This window comes from Trachurus trachurus (genome assembly GCF_905171665.1).
Source record: "Trachurus trachurus genome assembly, chromosome: 22".
Taxonomy (NCBI): Eukaryota; Metazoa; Chordata; class Actinopteri; order Carangiformes; family Carangidae; genus Trachurus; species Trachurus trachurus.
In genome coordinates, this window is record NC_139907.1 from 22,043,532 (window position 1) to 22,069,048 (window position 25,517).

Genomic DNA, 25,517 nt, shown 5'->3' on the forward strand with positions numbered 1-25,517 from the left:
AACACAGAGGGACTGAACTGACAGCAGCAGGAGGAGGTGGAGGAGGAGGAGGACTTCAACTTTCGCCGAACTGCGTTCACAATACTGGTAATTTACGTGGACTTGGCTGTCAGAAAATATATGTGTCCAGTATATCATAAATGATTATACAGGCGAACTCAGCCGAATCATTTCCTCAAATCGGCGTGGAATTAGCATAATTGAATAGTTTACAATACAAAATAACATCATTTTCACATTGGCTGACCCCGATGTATTTTGCACTGGACTGATGGAATAAGAATTTAAGACTTCCCTTAGTCATTTACTTTTATGATATTAAGTCTGCAACTAATTAAACTGTGACTCCTTGTGCTTTGAAAGTAATCTTAATTCAATCCAACAAGTGTGTCTTCCTGCCAAAACAAGCCAAGCCAATTTCTTTTTTTAATGACAATTTAAACTGCCAACTTTCTTTCATGCACACAGTGTGATGCATCAGACTAGAGCTCCCCACGTGTTTGGATCCTGCAACAACAGCGGTTTTTGGGCGTGCGCACACCAAGCCAGCTGTAGGACAGGATGGAGGCGAGATGAGAATACTAAACAGGCACCTCATGGCTCAGCATCAGCACCGGGCTGAGTTAGGATTTGCGCACCCTCCAAACTTGGCTTGGGACCTCAGCATGTGAACGGGCTTTGCAGGAGGAGGATCCACCTAGAATGTCAGCTCTGAAGAAGGTAAATCCCCCTTTCTCTCTCTCTCTCTCTTAATAATCTTTGAGTGCACATTTTACTCATATAACCTGAGGAGGATTCAAACATTGTATTTTATACATTCAATGAGAATATGTTAGTAGTAGTGAGAAAAATGGGTGTGTGTTTCTGCAGTTTGGTTGGATAGGCAAGATTGCCTTACTTGTAATCAGGTAATCAGACTTTTGGACTATTGTTTTTTTTTCAGAATGTTAAATTGTGAAGCCATTCCTTAATTGTTAAAACTATATCAAGAACATGCATATTTGTTGAAATAGGGTCTGACATCCCACTGCAAAAATATGATATGATTTTTGCATCACTTTTGCATGCACCCAAATTGGTTCACCACTCCTCAGTTCTCCCTCCTTAGATGTCATTCGTGCACTTACATTCATCCCTGAGGAGGGAGAGCCTTGGATGAGGAGCATTTCAGGCAGAAAAAAGCCCCTTTAGCACAAGGTTAACCTCTGTTATGTCAGGTTTGATCTCCCCAGACTCACCCTGTTGTGCACTGTCACGTAATACTGTATGTACCGTGCTGACTGTAGCCTCTGTGGGTGGATGAGCTTCACTGACTGTGTCTGACAGTGCTCAAGCCCAGTGCCGGAATGAGAGTGGAGCTCCTTACAAAGAAGACACTGGATGAGTTGTAGGTTTTGTAATATTCAAGAAAACTCCACAGACCTGTGTGAACATGTTACATAATACCTTGCCTTGGACAGGGCATTGAACAGCATATGCGCAAGTGTCTGTGAATGGACGATCTCTGCTGGTTAGGGAGTAATACTTATTTTATCATCTTTGAGGGATGATGCTATATAGATAAGAAATGGTTAACTGCTTGTTTGTGCAAAAAGGCTTGTCATCACTGTCAGTTGTACACTGGCACATTGTGTTGTTTAAGATTCAGTGCAGTTGCAAGTATTGATGTCTCAGCTCCAATAGAATCCCATGATTGAGCAATACAAAAACAAGGGAAGTTGTATAGAATGCCTCCTTCAGCACTGCTGCCGAATCCGCTGCAAACACACAGTACTCAGCACACACTGTGAGTGACAAAGTGCTGGCTGCCAGCACTCACATCGTCAGACATCATAATCACAGAGGTGCTAAAAATAGGTGACGATATTCTTTGCAATGGTGTAGAAGCTCAATTATTGCTGTTCACCTTCGGAGCAATATACGTTTTACCAATTTGTACCTGATCAACAATGGAAAAAGTCCATATTATAGATAGCGGCAGACATCCAACCTTTCTTTGAGATCATGCAGCTGCTTGGATGACACGTTGACATTTATGGACTTGAAATAGTGTGCACTACACAGCAGTCCATACATGGAAACTGCATTTTCTGACATAGTAACTGGCCTTTTCCCTTTTGGGTATGAGTAGAGGGTCCAATGCTAACTTATTATGCAGGTGGATAGAAGAGCCACTGTATAAAGCAGTGGTAGTAGCAGCAAGCAATCAGTGGCTAATGTTGTTACTTTAAATCATTTATCGAGGATTTCACAGTATCTTTGTGTGTGTGTAATATGCATCATTTGTATTTAATAGAGAGAGCACCTGTGGGTGGACTGGTGCCAGGTACTAGGTGAAAAATGCTTGTCATGTCTATAATTCCTTATCTGACTGAAAAATAAATGACTTGTCTCTTACCAGCTTGAGGGGGCCCCACCTTTCACCTCATCCACACATCACCACCTTTGCTTTAAACCAACGGACTAATCAGACTTTCAATGGAAGCTTGATGATTCATACGAGATGGAGAAAGGCAATTTCTTTAAATAAAAAAAAGAGGAGAGCCTAATTAAAAGATACCACTTGTGCACAGAGAATTCAAAAAAATGATTGAAAAGCGGCACTATTTCCCCTCAGAAGTACTTTGGAATTTAAGGTGGCTTGTTTCAGGTTATTTCCGATGCTGCTGTTAAATTGCCTTCATTCACAAGCAAACACACACACACACACACACACAAGCAAACAGGGTCATCAATGGGAACCTTGTGTGGACTTTGTACACTTGGCAGTAACATGATAAGGCACTCATAATCTGTTTGAGGATGCATAGCGAACTTGAAATGCTACATTTACGTGCGTGGTGATGTCATTCCAGTCTTCAGGGGGAGAGGAGCAGCAGTGAATGCAGACTAGTGTAACTAAAAGTAAACGCTGAAACATTTAGCAGTCTCTTGTCTTATTCATCCAGTGTTTCTGCTTTCTCTCATTCCTCTTCTTTCTTTCTTTCTTTCTTTCTTTCTTTCTTTCTTTCTTTCTTTCTTTCCCCCCCAGTGTGTTTTCCTATCATTGATGTCCAATTCCCTGATGAATGCCCTCAAAATCTCTAAAATTGGGCAGGGGGGTGGGAGTGGTGGGTGTTGAGGAGATAGAGTTTTATGAGCCTAGTAATGAATGAGAGCCAAGATTGTGTATATATTACGAGAGTTGTTGCATGTGTGTATTCGTGTGTAATCTGGTAATCACCTTTGCGCTGCAAACGGTTGAGTGCCATTGTAATCTCTCTGTGCTCCTGTCAGTGCAATAGCTGCCCTGGGTCTGATGTGACTCATTATAAGGTCCATTAGCAAGCTGATGCATTGGGCTGTGCACTATGCAGAAAATATCATATTTTGATTATATAGGCAGATGTTGCGATTGCAATGTGTGATTTCAGTTGGAGTGGACACCTTTGCTTTTCATTTTCACTCAATATGTCTCTCACTCAATGTGAGAGCGATGATGTGATTTTTGTGCGGTCTTGTGTCAAACAAATATACTGCATTTCTTGAGAATCTCTTGTTGGCAGGGGTATATCTGTAGCAACACAATACTTATGTTGTTAACAATGCATAGCAGTGTGGTGACATGTTTTACCTCAAAGATCAAAACAAAAGAAAATAAAAGAAGACAAAATTTGCAGCTTGTGCTATTTGGATATTACACTTGGCCAAAAAATGTTTCAATTATATTGCGATTAATTGTGCAGCCCTACTATCTGTAACCTTTCCTCTATATTCTAATTGCACATAAATAGGCACAGACAGTTATGATCTCAGATTGTAATATTCTCATTTAGGATGATTTCGCCAGGTTACTTTTGGCTGACAGACTTTGACACTTGTCAGCTGAGTGTCTTTAAAATGATTTGATTTCAGACAAAGGTAAATCATTTCCTTGTTTAAACTGAATTCTAAATTTGTCCCCTTTGGCCCACTGCATTGGCACTGTTCAAATGTGCTATTTGATACTACGTAATGCAAGTGCAAGGTCCCCCCCATTTCCAAATGTACTTGAGGTCTCCTTTGTAGAATATAAGTCTTAATACCATTACTGTTGGCGAAAGGCCCGGCTCTTTTACAACTGAGTCTTGACCACACCCGTTAAACTGAGCAATGAACTTGAATATATTGGCTTATTAAAATAGCCCATGATCATGAAGGACCATCAAGGCACCGGAATTCTTTTTATTGGGGCAGGTGTAAGAGATTGGATTAAGCTCCAGAGAAGTACGTAGTACTGTAATCGGAATAATGCCTTCAAGCTGTTTGACATATAATGGCAGTTGTCTCTCTACCAGGATTAAAAGAATACTCGGACCACACCTCATGATTTTGCTGCACAAATGAAATATCAGTGGCCTTGGATGCATTATGCTGCTGATGTCATGATTACTGCGCACCTGGGTGGGTTTAACCTTTGGAGAGCAAGTCTACAGGAGCCCAAAGCTGAAATTCTAAATTAAGCATGAGAAAGCTGCCCTCATCCCAGCTGCAGGAAGGGCACTTATGATAATGGTAATGAAATTTGGAGCTGGGGTGCAGTACTGTAAGTGCAAATAGCACTCCCAATTCAAGGAAACCCTGTACACCAAGGAGAGACTTGAGGATTTTGAGGAGGATTAAGATAAGCAGAAGTCAAGGAAGAGACTTTCTTTTTTTTCTTTTGATATTGAAACACGGTGCTTCCTGTTGCAAGTCACAATACAAAGTTTCCTCATCAACCTAAAATAGTGTGTGACGGACAGAACAAAGCTACTTTATTAAACTAAACATTTAAATTTTTAATGACAATGTGTTAAAGAGATGTCAACTCAACTTTATTCTCACTCCGAGGCCTTAGTCTGTGTTTGTGTTGTTCTGGAACTGCATTATATTGAAAGATGCCTCTAAGATTTTTTTTTATCTAATTGGGTTGTGTCTGTTATGGCTATTGCTAGGATGAGTGGTTCCAGTGCAAACTTTATCTTCAGCTCAATCTGCACACCACTGCATTTGATAGCTTGACCGGGTAAGAACGGAGCAGACAGCGCTCGGGGCCGACAGGAAGAGCTTTGAAATGCACTGGAGTAGCTCCACTTCCCGTCCGTCCTCTCAGATCTCCATCAGCTCACTGAGAGTTGCGCTCTAGCCCGCAGCAGCAGGCACCAAGATATCCTATTATACAGTGCCACTTGTGATAATTGCCTGCAGCCGGCAGTATTAGTGCGTGGAGATAAATGGGGAGTCCGTGTTTTGCTGTGTGCTTCTTTGACTTGGATTTTGACAGGTATTGTATTTTGCATTCTGAAACTCCATTGGGATAAGGGCAGAACTTGTTGTCCACTCGCTGCTGTGGTCAAACTAGGCTGTGTTGTCCCAAGCCTCAGATCACATGCAGAGCAATTAAAGGAACCTGGTGCATTGGAGCTTGACTTGTTTGGAGGCATTTACACCAGTCTAGAGCAGCTAGGTTGACATGGTCCCTGCACACAGTGGTCACTACTGGAGGAAATATTATAACTTAAATAACAGCCAAGACACACTTGTACTTTTTTTAGTGTTGTAACTTTACTTTCCTGAGCATCAGCTTGTGCAGTAATGAAATTATAGAGGCCATTTCTGATCCCACTCTCTAGTCTCATGAGGCTGGCTCCATCAAACAGCAGGCAAACAATCTCACAGATAAATGGACTCTCAGGGAGAAAGTAATCAGTACTTTTAAGTCTGGGGTCATTTTCACAAAGCCGATATCAGAGAGAAAGGTTTATTCATCAGTCGTATGGTGAGTGACTTACCTGATCTGACCGGGTTTATTGTTCATTTCAGCATGGAACATGCATTTGGTTGTTTCTCTACCACAATGCCTGAACAGTCTTTCTGTTTGTCAGTCTTGTCTTACAGTATGCTCTTACAAAACAAAGTATGTCTCTTTGAAAAGAATCCTATGGCCCAGTACATGCTTTGTCCTGGACATGTAGATAATATATTTTAGCCTGGAATTATTTTGGGGAGGAAACGACAATACAAGACTTGTTTTTCTGATCACTGTCAGAAAAAAACACAAAAACCTCCTGAATAACTTGAATGGATGTGCTACTTGCGCTATTCTAGCCTAAAAGCTCAGCTAGCTCATTTTTATTTGATGAGCCATTCTAAAAGTGGCTGAAGCTGATGCTATCATATCTATGAAATGGTTTCATACCCACTCCCCCCACCCATCCACTCAAAAAAAAGCTTGAAATCCAAAAAAGAGACAAGTAAACAATTCTTCAATCAGCTTTTGTCTATATCCTGCTTTCTGAGCAAATAGTAGCCTACAGTATTATCTAGTGCATTTCTAGATCAGACATACACCATGAGAAATGTAGATGTAACAGAGTGATATTATGGAGAGTTGGAAACATCTGCTTTCACGAGTTCAGTGATATCTCCACAGATATCACAGCCCTGGGCAACAAGACGATGGCAACCAGCCTTATTGGAGGAGTGTGATGGTAAACTGCTACAACGCTGCCAAATGAAGCTTTTTATTAACTCGTTGATGCAATCAGGTTTGAAGACTAATTCACAAGATTGAGCTCATAGTCCTAAGGTTATTAGTTTGGATTGTCTTTGAATATCGGTTTTTGTCTTTTAGTTCATCTCCATTGACTGTGACAAAAACTGCAGAACTGTCAAGTTAGACTGCTGGCTTTAGACTGCAAATTAGCTGAAGCTAGACGTCTTGTATGCATCGCATTTTTCATTCTTTGTGGCAATGTTGTATGTATCATCCCTGTTAAATAAACATTAAAATAAATACAATTTAATGGGTTATTATGATTAATTAGCATATGATATAATCAAGATTATTTATTACATGTATGGTTGGGCTTGGCACAAAATCAGCTTAGCCGTAAAATGTGATTTCAATGACGCTAGCTATTCAAATCTGTGTTTAATGTGGGTTTTCTATTTCCACTTGTCCCAGTTGTGTGTCCATGGGTTTGTCCCTGTGTCTCTTGTAAATTGTGCCTGTTAAATATGGTGACATAAATCCTCACTTGTGCTCATCCCAAGATAAGCCTAAAAAGACAAACGGATGCCTAACACATTTTCATATGTGAAATTAGATGTCTTGCATTCAGACTCCAATCCTTTTAAAGCATAAATGAGAGACAAGTGACAGCTCTGTGTCTCATGCACTCAAGTGTCCCTGACAGCTTGTTTCCCACACTTCTCAAGGATCTGCCGGCCAGCGTCAATTATAACTGTACATCATGCAGCTTTCAGTCATTACAAACCAATAATTGTATCGCTCATGTGTTCAGAGCCATTCCTTTGCATCTACTGCTTTCTTATCCACTTAGTTTCAGGGTAGAGTTTTGTTGCAGATCCTGCATGTGGACTGTGCTTTCATGTAATACAGTTAAAATAGTGAAATACAAGGATTTGATTATAGTCCAACAAATCATATGAAGCCTTGAACATAAAATAAATGCAAAGTCTTTGTATTGTTAACTCTTATATCAATCTGTCTTCATGGTTCAAGAAAATCATGTATTTATTATGTCTAGAATTAAGTGAGATTTTCTTCAAATACAGAACTTTGATATGCAGTACTTAGACAAATTAGGATTGTATCGGCTTGCGTCTCTGTTAAAAACCACCACTTAACCTTACATTTTAAGACCTCACTATGTTACATATATTCCATGTGGCACATTAATTTTGTGACTGGAGATAATTTTTGACATTCATCTTCACTGTCCTGTGTTTGACCCTCAGTGCAACAAGCAATGATATGAGGTTAGGTTTTGGTAAAACGCCACCAAGATATAATATTCTCCAGTATAATATCTCAGTGATTGCCTGCTCATATTACTCATCATGACCTGCTTTGGTTCAGACAGACTTTTTTTAGGCATCTATATTCATGTCAAACGCTGTCCTCTTTCAATATGTGTCTGACATGTTTTGACAGCACTACTGATATGTGATGTTACTGTTGCAGATCCTCTAAAATCAGCACTGACGTTGTAAAGCTTGTTATCTTTTCTACTGATGATGAGTGGAAACTCTGCAATGTCAAATGTTTTTTTTTACTCCAGTGACATTTTTGCAAATTAAAATCACACGTAATAACAAAGAGGCAGTCTTATATGTTAATTTTAGGGGCAATGATTAAGGGCAGAGATAATGTGCATAAACAGGTGGGATTCATCAGACTGAAAGAAGCAATTTATGACAAATTTGGGCAGTCGGATAAAGTAGAAAATGAGACGACGTGCTTAAGGCTGTCCTCCTGTATGAATGATGTATGGGTTGATAGCTCATTGAATGTACCCAGAGACAAGCCATTACGGTTCATTTCTATTATATCTGGCCTTCCCTCTCTTCTCAAGAGGTACTTTTATTTATGCTCCCCTTCTTTAATTAAAAATGACACTTATCTGATCAGTCTTGTTCCATTCCAGAGAAGAGTAAAATAACACATAGACAGAAGAACCTGAGATAACCAGCAAGTGCAAATGTAATATAATTTTAACACCAGAGAAAGAGAGAAAGAGGAGGACTATCCATATTAGGAAAGTCATTTTCGACAACAAAGATCCTGTCAGTCCGATGTAAGGACAAGGAGACCTACGATATCACCTGCTGAGTCACCTCTGCTTCTCCTTCAAAGTTCCCTGGGCTTCGGTCCAGTAGAAATCCTGCATATCTCTGCTTTTTGGACATCACAGAGTTTAACAAAGTAACAGATAATTTAATTCACAATCCTTTGTTTTATTTTGCAGAGTTTCAAGAACAAGGTCATAACCTGTGACATAAACTGTGATTAGCAGCTAAGATATATAACTGTGGATGGGTTAGATTTTTTTATATATATATTTTTTGGGGCTTTTATGCCTTTATTTGATAGCCATAGTATAGATAGACAGGAAAGCAGGAGGCAGAGAGAGGGGGAATGACATGCAGGAAAGGTCTGCCCGACGCGGGATTCGAACAGGGGACGCCTGCGTTTAGGACTGTAGCCTCTACATGGAGCGGCCGCCTTAACCACTGCGCCACGCACCGCCCATGGGTTAGATTTTTACAGAATAGATTGTAAACATGCATTACCATCTCAGGCTTGTGAGCAGTGCAGTAATTGAGTGCGTTTGCTGCTACGACTTCCTTGAATAGAGAAGCTGCTGATGGAGCAAAAGAAAGCTTCTACAAATGACCTGGTGACATGTGCCACCCCTGCCCCCACCCTAATCGAGCACGTCTTCGCTGTTCTCTCTCAGCGGGTTGTTAGTGTATCATAATTCCACTTACTTACCACTTCAGAAATGCACCTTCCACAAACACTTATTCACACCAGGAGCATCATTCAGTGCTCTGTTGTTCAGATCACGGTGCAGAAGAAAGGTCTCAGATAAATACAGGAGCGCCTTCTTTTGATGCAAATTGTGTGGGAAATGTGTGTCTGTTGCTGCTCCGCAACAGTGAATTTACCACACGGCTCAGTGCCTCTCCACCTTGTTTATCTGCTTTGAGCCGCCGTGATATTAACGTCTTTTTTCCCTCTCCCTCCTCCTTCCCCTCGACCCTTTTGTTATTTCTTGGAAGGTGTTGCCAGGCATACTGCAGAAGCATTGCTGTATATTACCAGAGAGGAACACAGGTAAGGACCAGACGGATGTACCCCCTCTTGTCCTAGTCTCCACTAAACACACTGGTCTCACACACACACACACAGTGCTGAGACGGAGGGAGAGAGCCAGTCAGTGGGAGTAAAGAGTGGGTGGTCATGTTGGGGACTGACACTCAGTGGGTGGGTCATATTTGTATCCTTGTTTATGTGTGTTCTGTACATTATACCACATTTGCTGGTTGCGCATTTTACGCATAGTGTCTTACCTCCTCCTTCCACTTTATCAGTGTGATTCTTACAATACACCTGTTCTTCTTAGTTGCTGGGATATGTTATCTAACATTAAAATGTTTCATGTTTCTTCTCATGGAACCTGAGAAATACATGGAAATCATCACTGTGTGGCCAACGCTTATTACACACATCAGAGGGAGGGGGGAAAAATAAAGGGGGAGGGGGGCAGCTGTTGCAAATTTGTGATGATGACAGGCTTCTTCACATCATTGCAGGTGTGAAGAGGTTGCTGATGAAATTGAAGAGCAGGGAGATATACTCAGGTACCTGGCTGCAGTCCTCACAACAATGACTTCTTCTACCTCTCTTTTTTGGCAACTCAACCTCTCTAACCTCTCGACTGCAATGAGACCGCATGCACATGGGCTCCGCCGCTCCATCCATCCCACTAACAAAACCACACATCGGCTACACGGCGGCTCACTCATTTATCAGAATCATGACCATTTTTTCGTCATCTTAAAAATATCACCCTCCCTGTGGTGATCTCAGTCCACTGTTTTACGCTTTGGCTTTTGTTCTAGAAATAGCGCCATACTTAGACAGCCGCGTTCCTCAGATACATGACGAGAGAGATCCTTTGCAGGTGTGAGACTCAAGCTGAAGAGAACGGCAAGGGCACAGCAACCTTGGTGATGAAGAGATACTTGGAAACTCGTCATGAGTTTTAGATGCTGGAACTCCCAGTTACAGCTGATAAGTGCGCGGCATCTTGTAGCGTGAAATTAATGTTTGATGGAGCATAAAGACACGATTATCTGCATTTAGGCAGATAAGGGACTTGACAAACCTGTAAATCAGCAACTTCAGTGTTATTTTCATTGTAGAAGTTCTGTAAGCCAGTCTCGGACCAAATTTTAATCCAATCCATGTTATCCATCCCTCTATTCAATGAGCTGTCAGATAGGTGGGGTTTGCTGTTATAGAACAATCCTCTTTTTTTATGCCAGGGAAGTTCAATCAGTTACAGGAAAGTGCATTCAGAGCTTTAACAAAAATGTCGGCTCAAGTTTTGGTGGAATATTTTGTAGGACTTAACATTCCCAACAGGTTGAGTTGCTGCATGTTTAGTTGAGGTGGCTGGCAACAGCACATGAATATGGAGGACCCAGGGGTGCACCTCTCAACTGGACTCAGAGCAAGGTGTTCTGGACACTGACTAAAATAACCTTATAATAACCTTATGAATATGAATGTCTCAAGCTCCGAAACTTTTCCAGGGTGATTTTAGCAGATGCAAGTCTGGGATAGGACACCATCCGTTTATTTACTTCATGATGTCAGTGCCTTTGTATGGGCATATGTTAGTGTGTAGTGGGCTATACTGTGTGCATGTGACAGCAGCATCACTGCAGTTGCTTACAAATCCTATTTCATCTTGACAAACATTGCTCCTCTCTGAAAATATCTTAAGTCTGATATATTGTGCTGTCAAGGCAACAGAATACATGGCACCTCTCAGGCATACTCATCAGCGGTGACAACAGACCTCTGACTTTGTCAAAAGTTCACAGACAATCATTCAGCCTCCAGCTCCATCTCCAGCACAGGCATCAGCTTTTGCTGAGTAACTTCAGTGAGGCACGGCTGCTTAACAACCTCAGTGCCCCCAGTAGTTTCTGTATTCATAATGCCTACCTTGGCATCCTGTTCCCATGGCAACCCAGCTTGTGCATGTCACTAGATGCGTTGTGTCCATTCTTAATAAGCATCACTCCTTTCCATTGATTGGATAATGTAGGGTTGTTGTATTTGCATATGTTAAGCAGATGGCATAAATTAACACCGGCACTGGATGAGGATGTTCATTGGAGAGTACAGTGGTGTTGACTAGAGCTGGAGTCTGCTTTAGGATTGACATAAACTGAGAAAGTGAGTGTAGGAGAGGGTGGAGTAAGATGGTTTGTGCATCTGGAAAATTACCGCCAATGAAAATAAACGGAGAGACTGGTTTCTACCACTGGTGCATATGATTGCGATGCTGCATTGTGTGTTTGCATATGTGTCCATGCCCGTGTGCATGTGCTCTGCCGTACTGTACTCTCACAAGCGAGGGGCGCCCTCTCCTGGGCAGTTTCTGAGCACCTACTAATCCACCTCCTCCTCAGAAACAGGGAAACAGAAGAGAAGGGAGACGCGAGTCCCCCTTCTCTTCTGTTTCCCTGATTCGAAAGCTTGTGCATAGAAACTGGAGGGATGAGGCTTATCGTAATCTTACACTCGCTCTTCTTATCAGTGTGTCCCTCTGCTCCTAATGTACTCTGTAAGTGGAACCCTTTGTGCTTATGAACACTTGGCATCTCTATGCCACAAATTCGCAGACCATTCCTATTTATAGACAGTAATTAGTATGTGAATATTTCACCATTTTGTTTCCATTTTTCATGTCCATGCTTAATTATCTGGCATCCTATTATCACCTATTTCTATCTTTAGTTCAGAACCAATCTCCTGCCTTAATATTGGGAAAAAAATACTTTAACCAGTAATTTCCACTTATGTAATTCACATGACCCTAATATTTGACTGGAACATAATGATACTGAAAGCATGTTCACATTCACTTAATGAGCAGCAGGGAAGTGTTGATATGAGCAATTAGCTTTAGACCTTAAGTCCTATATTACTTACTGTATGTTGTTACACCATCAGCACCGGGGTACTATAAGGAGACATGCTGACTGTTGCATTCTGGGAAACCCTTCTATCATCCTCTGCAGCATTTGGACACTTCTTTTTTGCATTCATGGCCTTGTATCCTCATCGATTTTTCCTCCCCTGAGTCTCACAACCCACCTCTAACAGTATCACACACACACACACACACACACACACACACACACACACACACACACACACACACACACACACACACACACACACACACACACACACACACACACACACACACACACACACACACACAAGCACACACATTCCCATTACACTTTGCCTCAATTTACAATCCCCATGAGTTGTTCTTCATGTAGAGGTAAGTGTACCTACAGTAGTGTTGTTGTTTGTCTTTCACTTTACACTATTATTGGAGAATGTCACCATTAGTAAACATTCTTATCACTTTGTAAATGGTGGAGCATGGAAAGTCTGCAATTGCTGCAATTGCTTGTATTATACATGAGAAAAACAAAAACTGCTTTTAAATTGAATTTGATCAACAACAGATCAAATGAAGGAGAGCTCAGGGGAGAGCTGTAAAAGAAAGAAATATCATCAACAATATGAAAGTGTTAGTGTCATACCATCATGACATTTGAAGAGCTCAAAGTTCAATTACCGTCTTGGTAACACTTTACTTGACGCATTAGTATATAGCACTAGTATTATAATAGAGTTATAATGCTCTATAATGTGTTATGCTTATTGTTATAAAGTCTTATGATCATTTATGAGTGTTTATAATGATAGTTATACACGTCTATTAGACAATTATAACACATTATAACTATATTTATAATGCATTATCGATGTAGGCATTGTCAGTGAGTTAGTAACAATTACAACGTATTATAATAGCTGACCTTAGTAGGCACTATGATCACTTACGAGTGTTTATAACTATAGTTATAGAGATAGGCGTCAAGTAAAGTGTTACCAACGTCTCTAAACGGACACAGAAGAAATCATACAGGTTTACATGGTTCAGTGATGACAATCAAGGTTCGCCATCATTAAAAGGTATAGCTCACTGGCTGGAATGTGAGTACCGTTAGTTGTCGAGTTCAACTCACAAAAAATGATCTTCAGTTAGCTAATTTCCCCCTTTTTGCTGTGTGTTTTGTGTCAACTTAATGTAGAAGGGTTTGTCTGAGGACGTGTTGCCGTGGAAACAAGTTGGCCAGGAGAACTCGGGGGGGGGGGGGGTTATTTAGAAGGCAACAGAAGTTTTTTTTAAAAGATGAAAATCATAACATGATGTTGGAGAAAGGGGCTTAAAGCCCTCGCAAAAAACTTCACAACATTTCAAGTTTGGATTGGAAGTTCTTAACTTCTCAACCCTCCTTGTTTCCTCAGTCTGTGAAGTTTCTGTCCTGTCCTCATCCACAGACAACTCAATCCCCTGAACAACAATGGCTCCTCTCTTTACCTTATTTAGCCTCTGTCCTGAATCACAGCACGTCCATCTTAATGCTTCATGTCCTGCCTCAGCCTCCTCGTCCTGCTGTGTATCTGTCCGAGAAGAGAGTGAATGAGCAGCTGCTCTATTAGCTTGCGTAATTAACGGGCGAGCTGTTGCGTACCATCTCAGTGTGTCCAGCCTGCTTTTGTGAAGAATGTGACCACATGCACAATGCACACAGACTCGCATGCTCTCAGTCAGTCAATGCACATGTGCACAATGTGTCCTCCAGCGCAAAGCAGGACAGACAGGGGGGAGTCTGTCTCTTTCTGATCGTTCTTAGAGGCCTTGATGCCAACTCTGGCTCTTCATAGCCGCTCACCAGAAGGGACACCTAGAGAGAAAGACATAGACTGCTTTAGAAAGATTCAAGGCATAAACAAGATGAATGGACTGTATCTGCAGGAGAGGGAATGATGATGATGATGAAAAACAAGACAGAAAGATGAGAGAATGAGTGAGAGCTGACCAAGTAAAGTGAGGGGGGAAAGTGTGTGTGTGTGTGTGTGCGTGTGTGCGTGTGCGCGTGTGTGCATGTGCGTGCGTGCGTGTGTGTGCGTGCAGCCCTCAGGAGCTCATGTCTTCTAAACTCTCCGCTGCTGTAGTTGATAATGAGTCCTGCACTATCTCTCTTCCTCAGCCATTCGCTACTTTCTACTGTACCCTGCACACCCCTCCTCCTGCTCTCTCTCTCTCCTCCTCTGCACTCCCTCCGACTCCGTACCCACTGAAGAGTTACAGGACAGGATAGCTTCGAGACACGGCCCCTTCCTCCAGGCCTCCATCTCTGTGCAACCAGACTGCCAAAGCACCAAATTGATCGTAAACAAAGATGACACAGAGGAAACTCGGCAGTAGTTTTGAACATCTCCCATGCGTATCTGTAAAGTAGGACATGCTTATTATCAGGTAGCATGTTAGTAGTAGATGCTTGGTTTGTTAGTTGTTGAGTCCCTTTGCTGCCAGTGATGACAACATGCTAGTTATCTTAGAATGTCATTAGATGTTGTTGTTTTGTTTTCTGTTTTTTATGAGCCGACAGTGTGAGCTGGTGTTGCTTTAGGCACTTTGTTAGAGATGAGGGAGAGACAGAGAGAGATTGAGAGTGTGGGTGCAGGCAGAGAAGGTGGCCAGCCGATGACACTTGTATGCTCTCTTTCTCTTTCAAACACAGACACCCTGTCATGTTGACGGAACATGGAAACAGTTATCATACCACAAGGGCTGGTGAAGCGACCAGATAACAGTGATGTGGGCTGGACCAATCAGCTGGCAGTGGTATTTGGATGAAACTACCCATCAAGCCAGATGGACCCGCCTTTGTAGGAGAGACTGAGCAGATATGATGCAGATGTTGTAAGGCCTGATCAAGCAGCAAAGTTGCTTGGATGAGGGAAGGATTCAACGGCGGTTAGAAGTTATGTCAAGTCGGGGTCAGTAGATTTATGACGAGGCAGTTTGATGCCCGCTGCGGGGCCAAAACATAATTCAGCAGTAATGCTGAGTTTCCATAGGAATGCTCACCCTATATCTGGCATATTTTACAATACCTCAGTGAGAATATTGTTGTGTTCTAGGCGAGTGTGCTGCACACTAACCTGCACACAGATGTAATTTTGAGTGTGTGTGTTTCATCTCTCAGTGGGAACTCCTGTCACTGAACTACACAGCATCTGACTGGAGAACAGCTGGTCTCTGTGGACAGTCTGTCCCAGCTTGTCCCTGACATAATGAGCGAGCTGGGAGTAAGCTTTGATTTAAACGCTGAGTCACTCCGTTCCAAGCTGCTCATTAATAGATGAGTAACGGTGGCAGGAAGTGAAAGATGTGGAAGGTGGTCCTGTTGTTGTTGCTGTGTTGACAGACCTCTAATTTCCTTTAATCTTTTCTCTTTGCATCCTTTCACTCCGCTCCTCACTTCACCGGCATTCACACACTCACACACACTTACGCACATGCTTTTTAATGTTAAACTCATCAGCAGACAATAAGTACACAGCCTATTCTATACATTTTTGCTAATGGGAAACGTAGATGGTCCATTTGCTGAAGACCTTCATCCAGACTCTCTTAGCTACAGCTTTAGTTCTACATTAGGAGCAGTGATCACTCTGGAAGTGGGAGCAGGGAGCACCTCCCCTCCATATATGCCGAAACAGTAAATGACTGTGATGGAAAGGGGGATGGAAACACAGTAATGATGCAGCATAAGTGGAATACAGATACTTGGGAAAGACAACGCTTGTTGTTAAAGAGGGTACATGTGATGGTTTTAAATGCTCACATGGCTGATATAAGGTGCTGTGATGATCACCATACTCAGTCTTTAATAACCATCTCAGCCATTAAATAAAATACCAAACGTTTCACAGATTCAGAACTGTAGATGTTAGCTGCTGAGGAAGATCCTGTGATGGAGTCAAAAGCTCCAGAACAGATATAGAAGCTCTGGTGATATTGCTTTGTTATTTATTGTTTGCAAAGCCAAGAGTAAAAGTTCAGCTGTTTGTTGTAGGCTGACATGTCAGTTTGTAAGTAATGCTTGTGTTGGCTCATGAAACCCTTACCTCTTGTTGTTATAATCAGGATGTTAGTATCTCCATTCTTTGTCTCCTTCAAGTTTCGGGAAGATTGGCACCATTCTTGCTTTATTTTGTCTTTTTAAAAACTGTTGGTCTGTGTTTGGTTGATGCTACAATGGCTCACATTATAATATGCATCACTGCATGCACGTGTGGTACATTTGAGAGGCAGAGTGAGAGAAAGTGAAAGGGGCAGAGGCATTTTTTCCTCCCATGAGGAAATTGAGGGGAGAGCTCTGGCCCACTCCCTGCATGTTAATACAAGTTGCGTCCATGGAATATCTAGATAAAATTGGGGTTGCAAGGTGACAGAGCAGGGTGATTGTAAAAGCTCATCTGAAATCTGTAGAGTAGTTGACCAGCCGGATAGTCCAAACAAAGTCAGGCAATATTCAGGCTCGGGTGTGTGTGCACATCTGTGAGTGTGTGCATGACAGTGATAGTGAGAAATAGCGAGCTGTCTGCTCTGCTCTAATGGTCTAATGCTCACCTCAGACTTTCACCGTTTGTGTATAGTTTCATCCTAAACTGTACACGTTAGAAATGTTTTCTGTCAGCATGAAGAAGCTAGAAACATTGTTCCAATAAACAAAACAATAACTTGTCTCTGAGGCCTGGGTGTTTATACGATCTGTTTATAGTTCCTCAGTAAGCATGAAATATAGACTGCCTCACAGACTTGAATGTGGAATGTAGGCTATTTGTTCAGTATTATATGCATCATGCACAACTGTACGTGTGACAGCCAGCTTACTGTAGCTCATAATTAATGTCTGTAGCAGCAAATAATGTTGGTTTTCACGAGTTGTTTTGCAGTGGCACTCTTTTGTCTGAGTATAACGCCTCTGTTTCCCCCTCTCATTGTAATTCCTTTCGCAGTCGTCCAGTGGAATACAGTTGTGACTCTGTATTGATTTTCCATAGGTTGACATTTTGGCATTTCTGAAGCACAGAGCGCACATTTTAACTAAAGTCCTCTCTTTCCTTATAGGTCAGTTGTAAGTGTGTAATGTCCTATTTTTCTCCTGTAACAGTTTCAGAGCAAAATGCTTATATGAGCTGCCTATACAGGCAGGAAATAATGAAAGTAATGGCAAAAAAATACTGCATATCTCCAAAATCAGGCAGGTGCCAAGTAGCCTACTCATTTTAATGTAACAACTGCACAATATCTATCTATCTATCTATCTATCTATCTATCTATCTATCTATCTATCTATCTATCTATCTATCTATCTATCTATCTATCTATCTATCTATCTATCTATCTATCTATCTACAGTATCTCTGAATAACTGCTGCCTACTAGCAGTCAGAGTTTTAAATGCAACACAAAAATGAACCATTGCCGTCAGTGTTTGCATAGACTGTAAATTGCTAATTAAAAATCGATAGTGCCTTTCAATATCGATACAGTATTGCGAAACAAAACGTGTATCAATACCCCCCCCCCCCCCTGCTATCTATCTATCCGTGACATCATGAGCCGTTTACATTCAACTCTTAGTCGTAAAAGGAGTGTTGCTAACCAAACCTCCTCTGTTCCTCTTGTCCACCTTTCCCTCTGTTCTGTCTGGCTCCCCTGTTGTCCATGTAGTTGTTGCACCTGATGTTCTGAACATGTTTCTCCCACTGCAGCAATTAGACTAAAGTGACACCATTCATTTTAGCACTCATTATTAGCACACTGGCTATGCTGAATAGATGGTACCCATTTGGCAGCCTGGAGCTCTACGACACCAGACAAGGAGAGTCTAACTGAGCTCCACCTGTTTGTCTGAACATGCTGCAGGCAAACACTTGAATATCTTTTTTTCTCTTTTATGTGCAGCAATTATTATTCCCCTTGTCTCCTCACATTTATCATTGTTGTAGTGCTCGCACAAGCACGCACATGCGCTAAGACATATCCACTGCCACTAAAAAGAAAAATATAGAGCGTGCAGAAGCCAATCTCAATACAAACATTTGTCTTACTGTTTGCACAGTTAGATGTTCAGGTGCTCAGAGGGAGATGATGACTCAAACTATCACTTCTTGAAAGAAACACAGCCAGTGTAGCAGTCTGCATAGCTCTTTCCACGGTAAAAAAAAAAATGTATTTCTTGTGTGCTAATGCTATGACAGATAACAGTGACCATGTCTGGTAACAGAATCAGTTTGTTTTCCACAGGAAGTGACATTATCTGTGAAGTGGCCATAGCCGGCGGGTCAGCAACCGGCTGTCTGGAGAGACTGGCTGTGATTTGATTAACCAGGATCACAGCCAAAACAAGTCGAAAGCAGGAAGTCAAATACCAACAACGTGCTTTGTTATGACTTTGGTTTTCTGGTGTGCAGAAGAACCAAGTCTTCAAAATGAACAGGGCTGCAACTAACACGTATTTGTATTCTAATGTCCACATGCCACTTATAGTCTTGATTTTAATCAATAGATTATTTTCTTTGAGCCCAATGATTTCTCTTGTCTCTAAAATCCCCAAATACTCAGATTATAGTGACATAAAACAACAAATACTGACTTTGTAGAACAAGCAAGTGTCTCATGTTTTGACTTTTAATTATTTAGTAGATAAATTGATCATACCGTACCGTACCGTATGATACCGTACTGCACTGTAGAATGTAAAACTTATTGTTTGACTCCTACCTGTCTTTGACTGTTCAGAATTGGTCCAGACCGTCTTCTCTAGATGCTACCATATGCACTTTCCACTCTCTGTTGCTTCTTTTGTCAGTCTGATCCCTCTGACCAGAAGGTTTTCTTTGGGTTTGTGCGTCAGGGCACCTGTCTCCACCAGACAGCCGAACCACAAGCTCTTAACGTCTTTCCTGTGCTGCCAAACGCCATTTGTTGAATATAATTGAATATGGTTATGCCTAGAGGGAGCAACAGACAAGGCCATTCCTCCACTGCTCATCCTTCAAAATTATAAACAGGAAAACAGCATGGAAATCTTCCCTCATACTGTCTATTGGCTTTCCTTCGGCTAATCGTCATAGTTTGCTGATATGTGTGAGGACACAAAGAGTGAGACTTGAGCTGCAGCTCTCTTTGAAGCTTCAACTGGTTCAGGTTTTTATTGTCGAGTGTAATTCAAAGAATTTCTTGCATTTTCTTCTTGATGTGTCATCAGTTACTCCTCTTTGTCAGAGGAAATTGTTGTTGCTGCAGTTAACCCTTTTTATTTCACAGTGTTACCCTGTGAAGTATTCTGATTATGAAAATTGTTTCTGATAAATTTTCTTTCAGTTGGCTAATCAGTTCTCTGACTGATTGTTTCAGCTCTGCAGCAGAGCATTGTGGGGAGTAACTGTCCAGTGTCACCCTCAGTGACTCTGTAGCGACTGTGTGCCAGATTGCAGCCTTTACGGAAAGAGTCAGACCTCCAACTGGGCAGATGATAAAAGACGACCGGTGTCAGCCCCATTCCCCAGCTCATCAGGATGATCCACTACTCAGGGTTAAAAGTTTAGTGTGTGTCTGAGTGTGTGTAGAGAGAGAGAAAGTAAAGAAAGAGCAGGGAGAGGAAGAGAAGTAAGTGTATAGGACTGATATAACCCAAACACCATGAAAATAACTAGTGGTAAACACAGATTAAGTCAACTTGTGATATCTTTTTTATCTCTCTCAAAAGATTGGAAAGGCTTTTATTTAGTCATGAACAATGTCTAAAAAATCTTTGTTTTTATGACAAGCAGCAGCATTTTCCTGTAAAGGTAAATGCAATCTTCATTAGTATTGCTATTGCGTGATCTTGTTTGAACACAGGAGATTAAAGAAGTGAATCTAAATTGAAGAGGTAGATCAAATCAAGACGTTCTCAAGGCAAGTAAATGAGAAGAATAATGTCATGATGCTATCAGACAAAGAGTCATTTTAAGGGTTAGACTTTAAAATTATTGCCAGAAATGCTGCAATAGGACAAAAGTGTTTCTGATTTATAATCTAAACCAAAGTCAACATGAAGAGAGGACAGTCTAGATGTCAAGACTGATTTAGCACCTCTTTATAGTGTTGTTGAGGACACCAGTTACTCTGTCCCAAGCTCTCTGTAGATCAGAGGCCACACTGAACTTAATCAAATTGCATCAGTCAGTAAATCTACTCGGGTACCAGCTTGGTGTTTTATTCATGCAGTGGGAGAGGTTGTTGGGCTTACGTTAGCTACATCCAAAACTCAGTGAGATTCAGTATGAGGGACCCCTGCTGGGTCAGGTAGATGAACAAGCAAAATATGCATCAATGCTTTTGATATTATGACAACTGTAAAACAGGAAGTAAAACAGCCAAGTAGGTTAACAGGCAGCAGCTTGGTTTGTGTTTGTCATACATGAAATCAGATGTTCTGCACAATCCAAGACAAGAATAATACCAGGGAGTGCATGCATGCATAAACTAAAAATGCCTTCAGTCTTCATATTGTAATCACAACAGCAGCTCACACACTGTAACTTATTTCAGTGATCAAAAGATTGTATGAAGTGGGTAGAACTGATACCGTACAGTAAGTGTGCTTATGAATCTGCTGCTTTTCTTTTTAAGCTCTTTGTAACTCTTTATTATGTCAGTCTGAATCATTCTTGTGTGTTAACATAGCATACTCCTCTGTCCTGCAACTTTCATTACATTTCATTGACAGTCAAGTTAAAAACACTGAAGCCATAAATGATGGGGGAAAAATCCTGTTGTTTTTATCTGACATGGATGGAAAACTGGAGAGCTGTTGTTTTGTTTTTGGCTGCCTTAACAGCCAATGTATTCTGGCAGGGAACAGTATACAATATAAGGTTCTGTTATTTAAGTACAAACATAATGGTAGCCTGTTGAATCATTTGATGACAAAAACTGCTAACAGGTGGCATGTATGTAATGTTAACACTGACACACATTCCCCAGATTCCCTCCAGATTTTTGAACAACACATTTATTTGCTCAAACAAGCCTCTGTAAAACTCTGTCAAAAGCCACCGATTTCAAAGCTGTCATCCAACAGAAAAAATGAAGGCTGCTGTAACACTATGTTATGTAGCAATAACAAGTTTTGGAATAAAAGAGAAGAACTGAGTAGTTGTCAGATTCACTGATGGTAAACACTGACAATTTCAAGCATGTAGATAAAGAAGAAAATGAAAAGAAACTGAAAAGTTGGCTCTATTTAAATGGCATGGCAACTTCAGATCTAACACAAAACACTTGCCAGCACTGTATTTCAGTTTTTGTTGAACGAACAAGACTTTAGTAAACTTAGGTCAACAAACGAAAATTGGCAGATAGTGTAACCTTCTATAGCCTCAATGTGCAGAAACCAACATAGTTTTGTGGCAAAAAAGTTGGTTACGTTAGTCTACTTATTATTGATCCCCACCAACAGAAACTCATAGACAAAGCACATGTGCATGAGTAGTACCATGGCCCTACTGATTTGATATTATCAGGGTGCATTAAAACTTCAACATTTCTACTCTCAAATATATGCCCATATTTAGGTATAAGAAAGTTAAACACTCTCTTATGTTGGGCTTCAAACTACGGTTGCATTTCCAACAGTTTCCGAAAGGTGCCAACCAAAGACCAAAAGCAATAATGAAGGACCATCCCTGCATGTACTGTATGTTGCACTTTTGCTCAGCAGCCACATTTCCTGGTTTTAGCTATGTTGGCAGTATGACTTCAGGCAGCCTGACTGAAATCTAACAAATGCTGGAGGGGTTGCAGATTGCATTTTGTGCACCTCCCTGATCGATCAGACCGTGGATCCTCTGACTTTATGCCACCATGAGGTTTAAATCTGTGCTTCAAAGTTACATATCTTGATAACTGTTGGATTGGTTTTCCAGATAATCTGCCACAGATAGTCAAGGTCCCTACATGATCCACACTCAGAACCTGATGACTTTTCCCCTTCAAACGGATCAAAGTATTAGGTTTTTCACATCTGCTACTGTAGATGGATTCAGAACAGACAATCAGAGTTTTTCTTCAGCACCACCATAAAGTTGGACACCTGTGATATTTTGTTAAATATCTTATTAACTGTAGGATGGATTACCATGACATTTGGAACATACATTCATTTCCCGCAGGGAATAAATTGTAATAACTTGGCCTTTCATCAAGCCTTGTAACCATGGTCAAATTTGTATTTGCTAATACTTTGTTCTATAAACAAATCCCTTCAAAACCAATAAGAGTCATATTAGCCTTTATATTTTGTGTTTAAGCAGCATATCTTTCAAACATCGACATGCTAGAATTGTCACTGTGAGAGCGTTATCATGCTGCATTTAGCTTAAAGGGATAGTTCACCCTAGAATGATATTTCGCTCATTATCTACTCACCCTCATGTTGACTAAGGGCTGGAAGAATTATCAGAGCCCACCGTCCCTTCTCTTAGTTACAGGGGGTCTCGGCGTAGCAGTGAATTTCAATGCAACGGTTGCAAAGGGACACCGGAGCTCTTCGTAAAAAAACACACACAAAAAAACATCCAAATACCTCCATGATGCTCGTATGTAATGTCCGTCTTGTGCTGAAGCCCCAAATTGCGTAATTGTCCCGAAAAAAATTAAATAAGTCTATATTTTAAGCTTGTTTGTAGTGGAAGCTTCTCGTCTTCTTCTTCTTCTCCTCTTCCTGGTCCGTCCAAATATCGCGTGATTCGCAGTAACCGCACTGACGCCGGCACAAACCGTGCATTGAAATTCACTGCTACGCCGAGACCCCCTGTAACTAAGAGAAGGGACGGTGGACTCTGATAATTCTTCCAGCCCTTAGTCAACATGAGGGTGAGTAGATAATGAGCGAAATATCATTCTAGGGTGAACTATCCCTTTAAGGCGAGACACTACAGGCAAAAAACTGTTTTTTCATGCACTGATCAATTTTGAGATGTTAGGCTATTTTTCTTCCTTAACATGTATTATTTCAGAAAAGTTGAAAGAAATGGTAGAAAATCCACATTAAGGTGGTTATTTTACTTCATTTTGTCTCTTTTGTTGGTAGATTTCTCCTAAATTCGCCAAAAGTTAACATGCTACTGTGACATACTGTGCTGTGCCTGTTGTCTGAACCATGTCATGTCAGATATCCAAAACTTCTGATTCTAAAATGTCAACAAAATAAAACAAGAATTTTGAAAGGGGCTTTATCTATTGTTCTGATTTCGGTTCTGGAAATGTATGCAAATTAGCGCATATTTCATTAGATATTGCCTCATTTACATATTTAAACTTTTTACCCTATTCACCTGTAGTGTCTCCCCTTAAAGTACCACTGTGTCTAAGTGCTAAAATGGCTGTAGACTCTTATTTATGCTTACATTGCAAGCTGTCCTGATGCTCACTAACAAGATCATATTTTTTCAATGTAATATTACACTCACGGGTCAGTATATAATCTGGTGCTCCATGATGAGCTGGGGTGAGCTCACCGAAGGATGTATGCTGTCTTGAATCCTGCCCTTTATGAAGACGAGCACATTATGTTTACCTAGCCAGGACCAGAGATGTAAAACCACCCCGTTACAAATCACGCAGGACCAGACGCAGAAACAAATATTGGTCTTCCTGGCAAAGCGAGGGAAGAGCTAGTGAAAGCAGCACTTCTCCTAAAGCAATAAAGACCAGACAGTCATGAAGACAGATGGAGGTTATCTCTCCCATCTAGCGCGTCCAACGGCGCAGGCCTAGATAGGGCCCTGCTGGGACCACCACAGGGGGGGGACACACACACAGGGCTCTCGTTAAGATGGCAGTAATGGCGTTTCACCATCACACACCTGCCTCAGCAAAATTGTGGATTTGAGAGAGAGAGACACAGTCCATTAGTGGTGATCCACTGCTTTTGTTCGCCCGCTGCGCTGCATCATAGCTAATCAGCATATTGCACTCAGTAGCTATACACTTCCATATGTTCAAGATTATCGACAGATGAGACTTCACATCTGTATATGTCAGTGTGCCACTTTGTACCCAAGTAGCGAGTTGGTGTCTCGGAGAAGCATCTGCGTAAAGCACGCTAATAACACTTGCTTGTTAATGGAGGCAGGTGAATGGCTTGTGCATCATTCTGTGTAGACTGAAGGATTGATGCCTCTCTGGACTGCATAGACAGCAGACAGCCTGGCATATGGTTGTCATCATTAAAAGCTAAGGTGTGAGTGATGGAGGTTAAGGTGTAGATGTAGATATGGATTACATGATGAGCAGCAGCTCAGTCTACCACGAAATTATCACCTTTTGCTAATGTGGAGCTACTTTCATAATTAGTTTTTTTTTTTTATTTGACACACATTCCTGTTGAGCAGTCCATGCATCCCCCTCTATTCATGAAGCATCAACATTCTATTTAATTTTCTGCTCCACCAACCCGTATATTATTATGCTACTACAAGTTCAGCTCAAGCCCAGTCTGATCAGAAGGTGTCATCTTATCTCCACCTCTGCTTCCAGCCTGCATCGTGCAGCTCAGGTAATTCCACAGCCTGTCACATCCTCAGCTCATGCTTTGAACCTGCTGCTGTTAAGTGACTCTGCAGCATTTCACCCAGGTGTATAGCATGCGTCCTTCAGCGTATATGCATCCAGGGCTGCTGCTGCTGTCTAACACTGCCACCAGCGCCAGTCACCTTTGATAGGCCTTCAAAGAATTTAGCACACGGTAGTGGAATATATATCAGCGCGCTGAACATTGGTAGGCCCGTCTGAACAGCTTGTTGCCTAATTCTGGCGTTGGAGTCGATGGGTGAAATCCTGCTCAGCTGTCCTGCAATTCAGATGAAAAAGGAGTAGATGTAACTGCAGCGAGTGATGCACCGCCAGCGCCACCGAAGTGACAAATGACCCAGGATGCCTCAGGAGGCTCACACAGCTCTTTAGATGTGT

The 25,517-nt window shown here is 41.4% G+C and overlaps 2 protein-coding genes across 2 annotated transcripts in view; both read left to right on the top strand.

Moving 5' to 3' along the window:
- Positions 1-8,054: 8,054 nt before the first annotated feature.
- Positions 8,055-25,517, top strand: part of cln8 (CLN8 transmembrane ER and ERGIC protein) — a 191,750-nt gene continuing 174,287 nt past the window's right edge. The window contains exon 1 of the mRNA XM_083999043.1: positions 8,055-8,063. The gene's annotated coding sequence lies outside the window, so the exon portion shown is untranslated. The remainder of the gene's footprint in view (positions 8,064-25,517) is intronic.
- dlgap2a (discs, large homolog-associated protein 2a) overlaps positions 9,595-25,517 on the top strand; it is a gene marked incomplete at its 3' end in the record, with an annotated part of 178,530 nt that continues 162,607 nt past the window's right edge. The window contains exon 1 of the mRNA XM_083997835.1: positions 9,595-9,646. The remainder of the gene's footprint in view (positions 9,647-25,517) is intronic.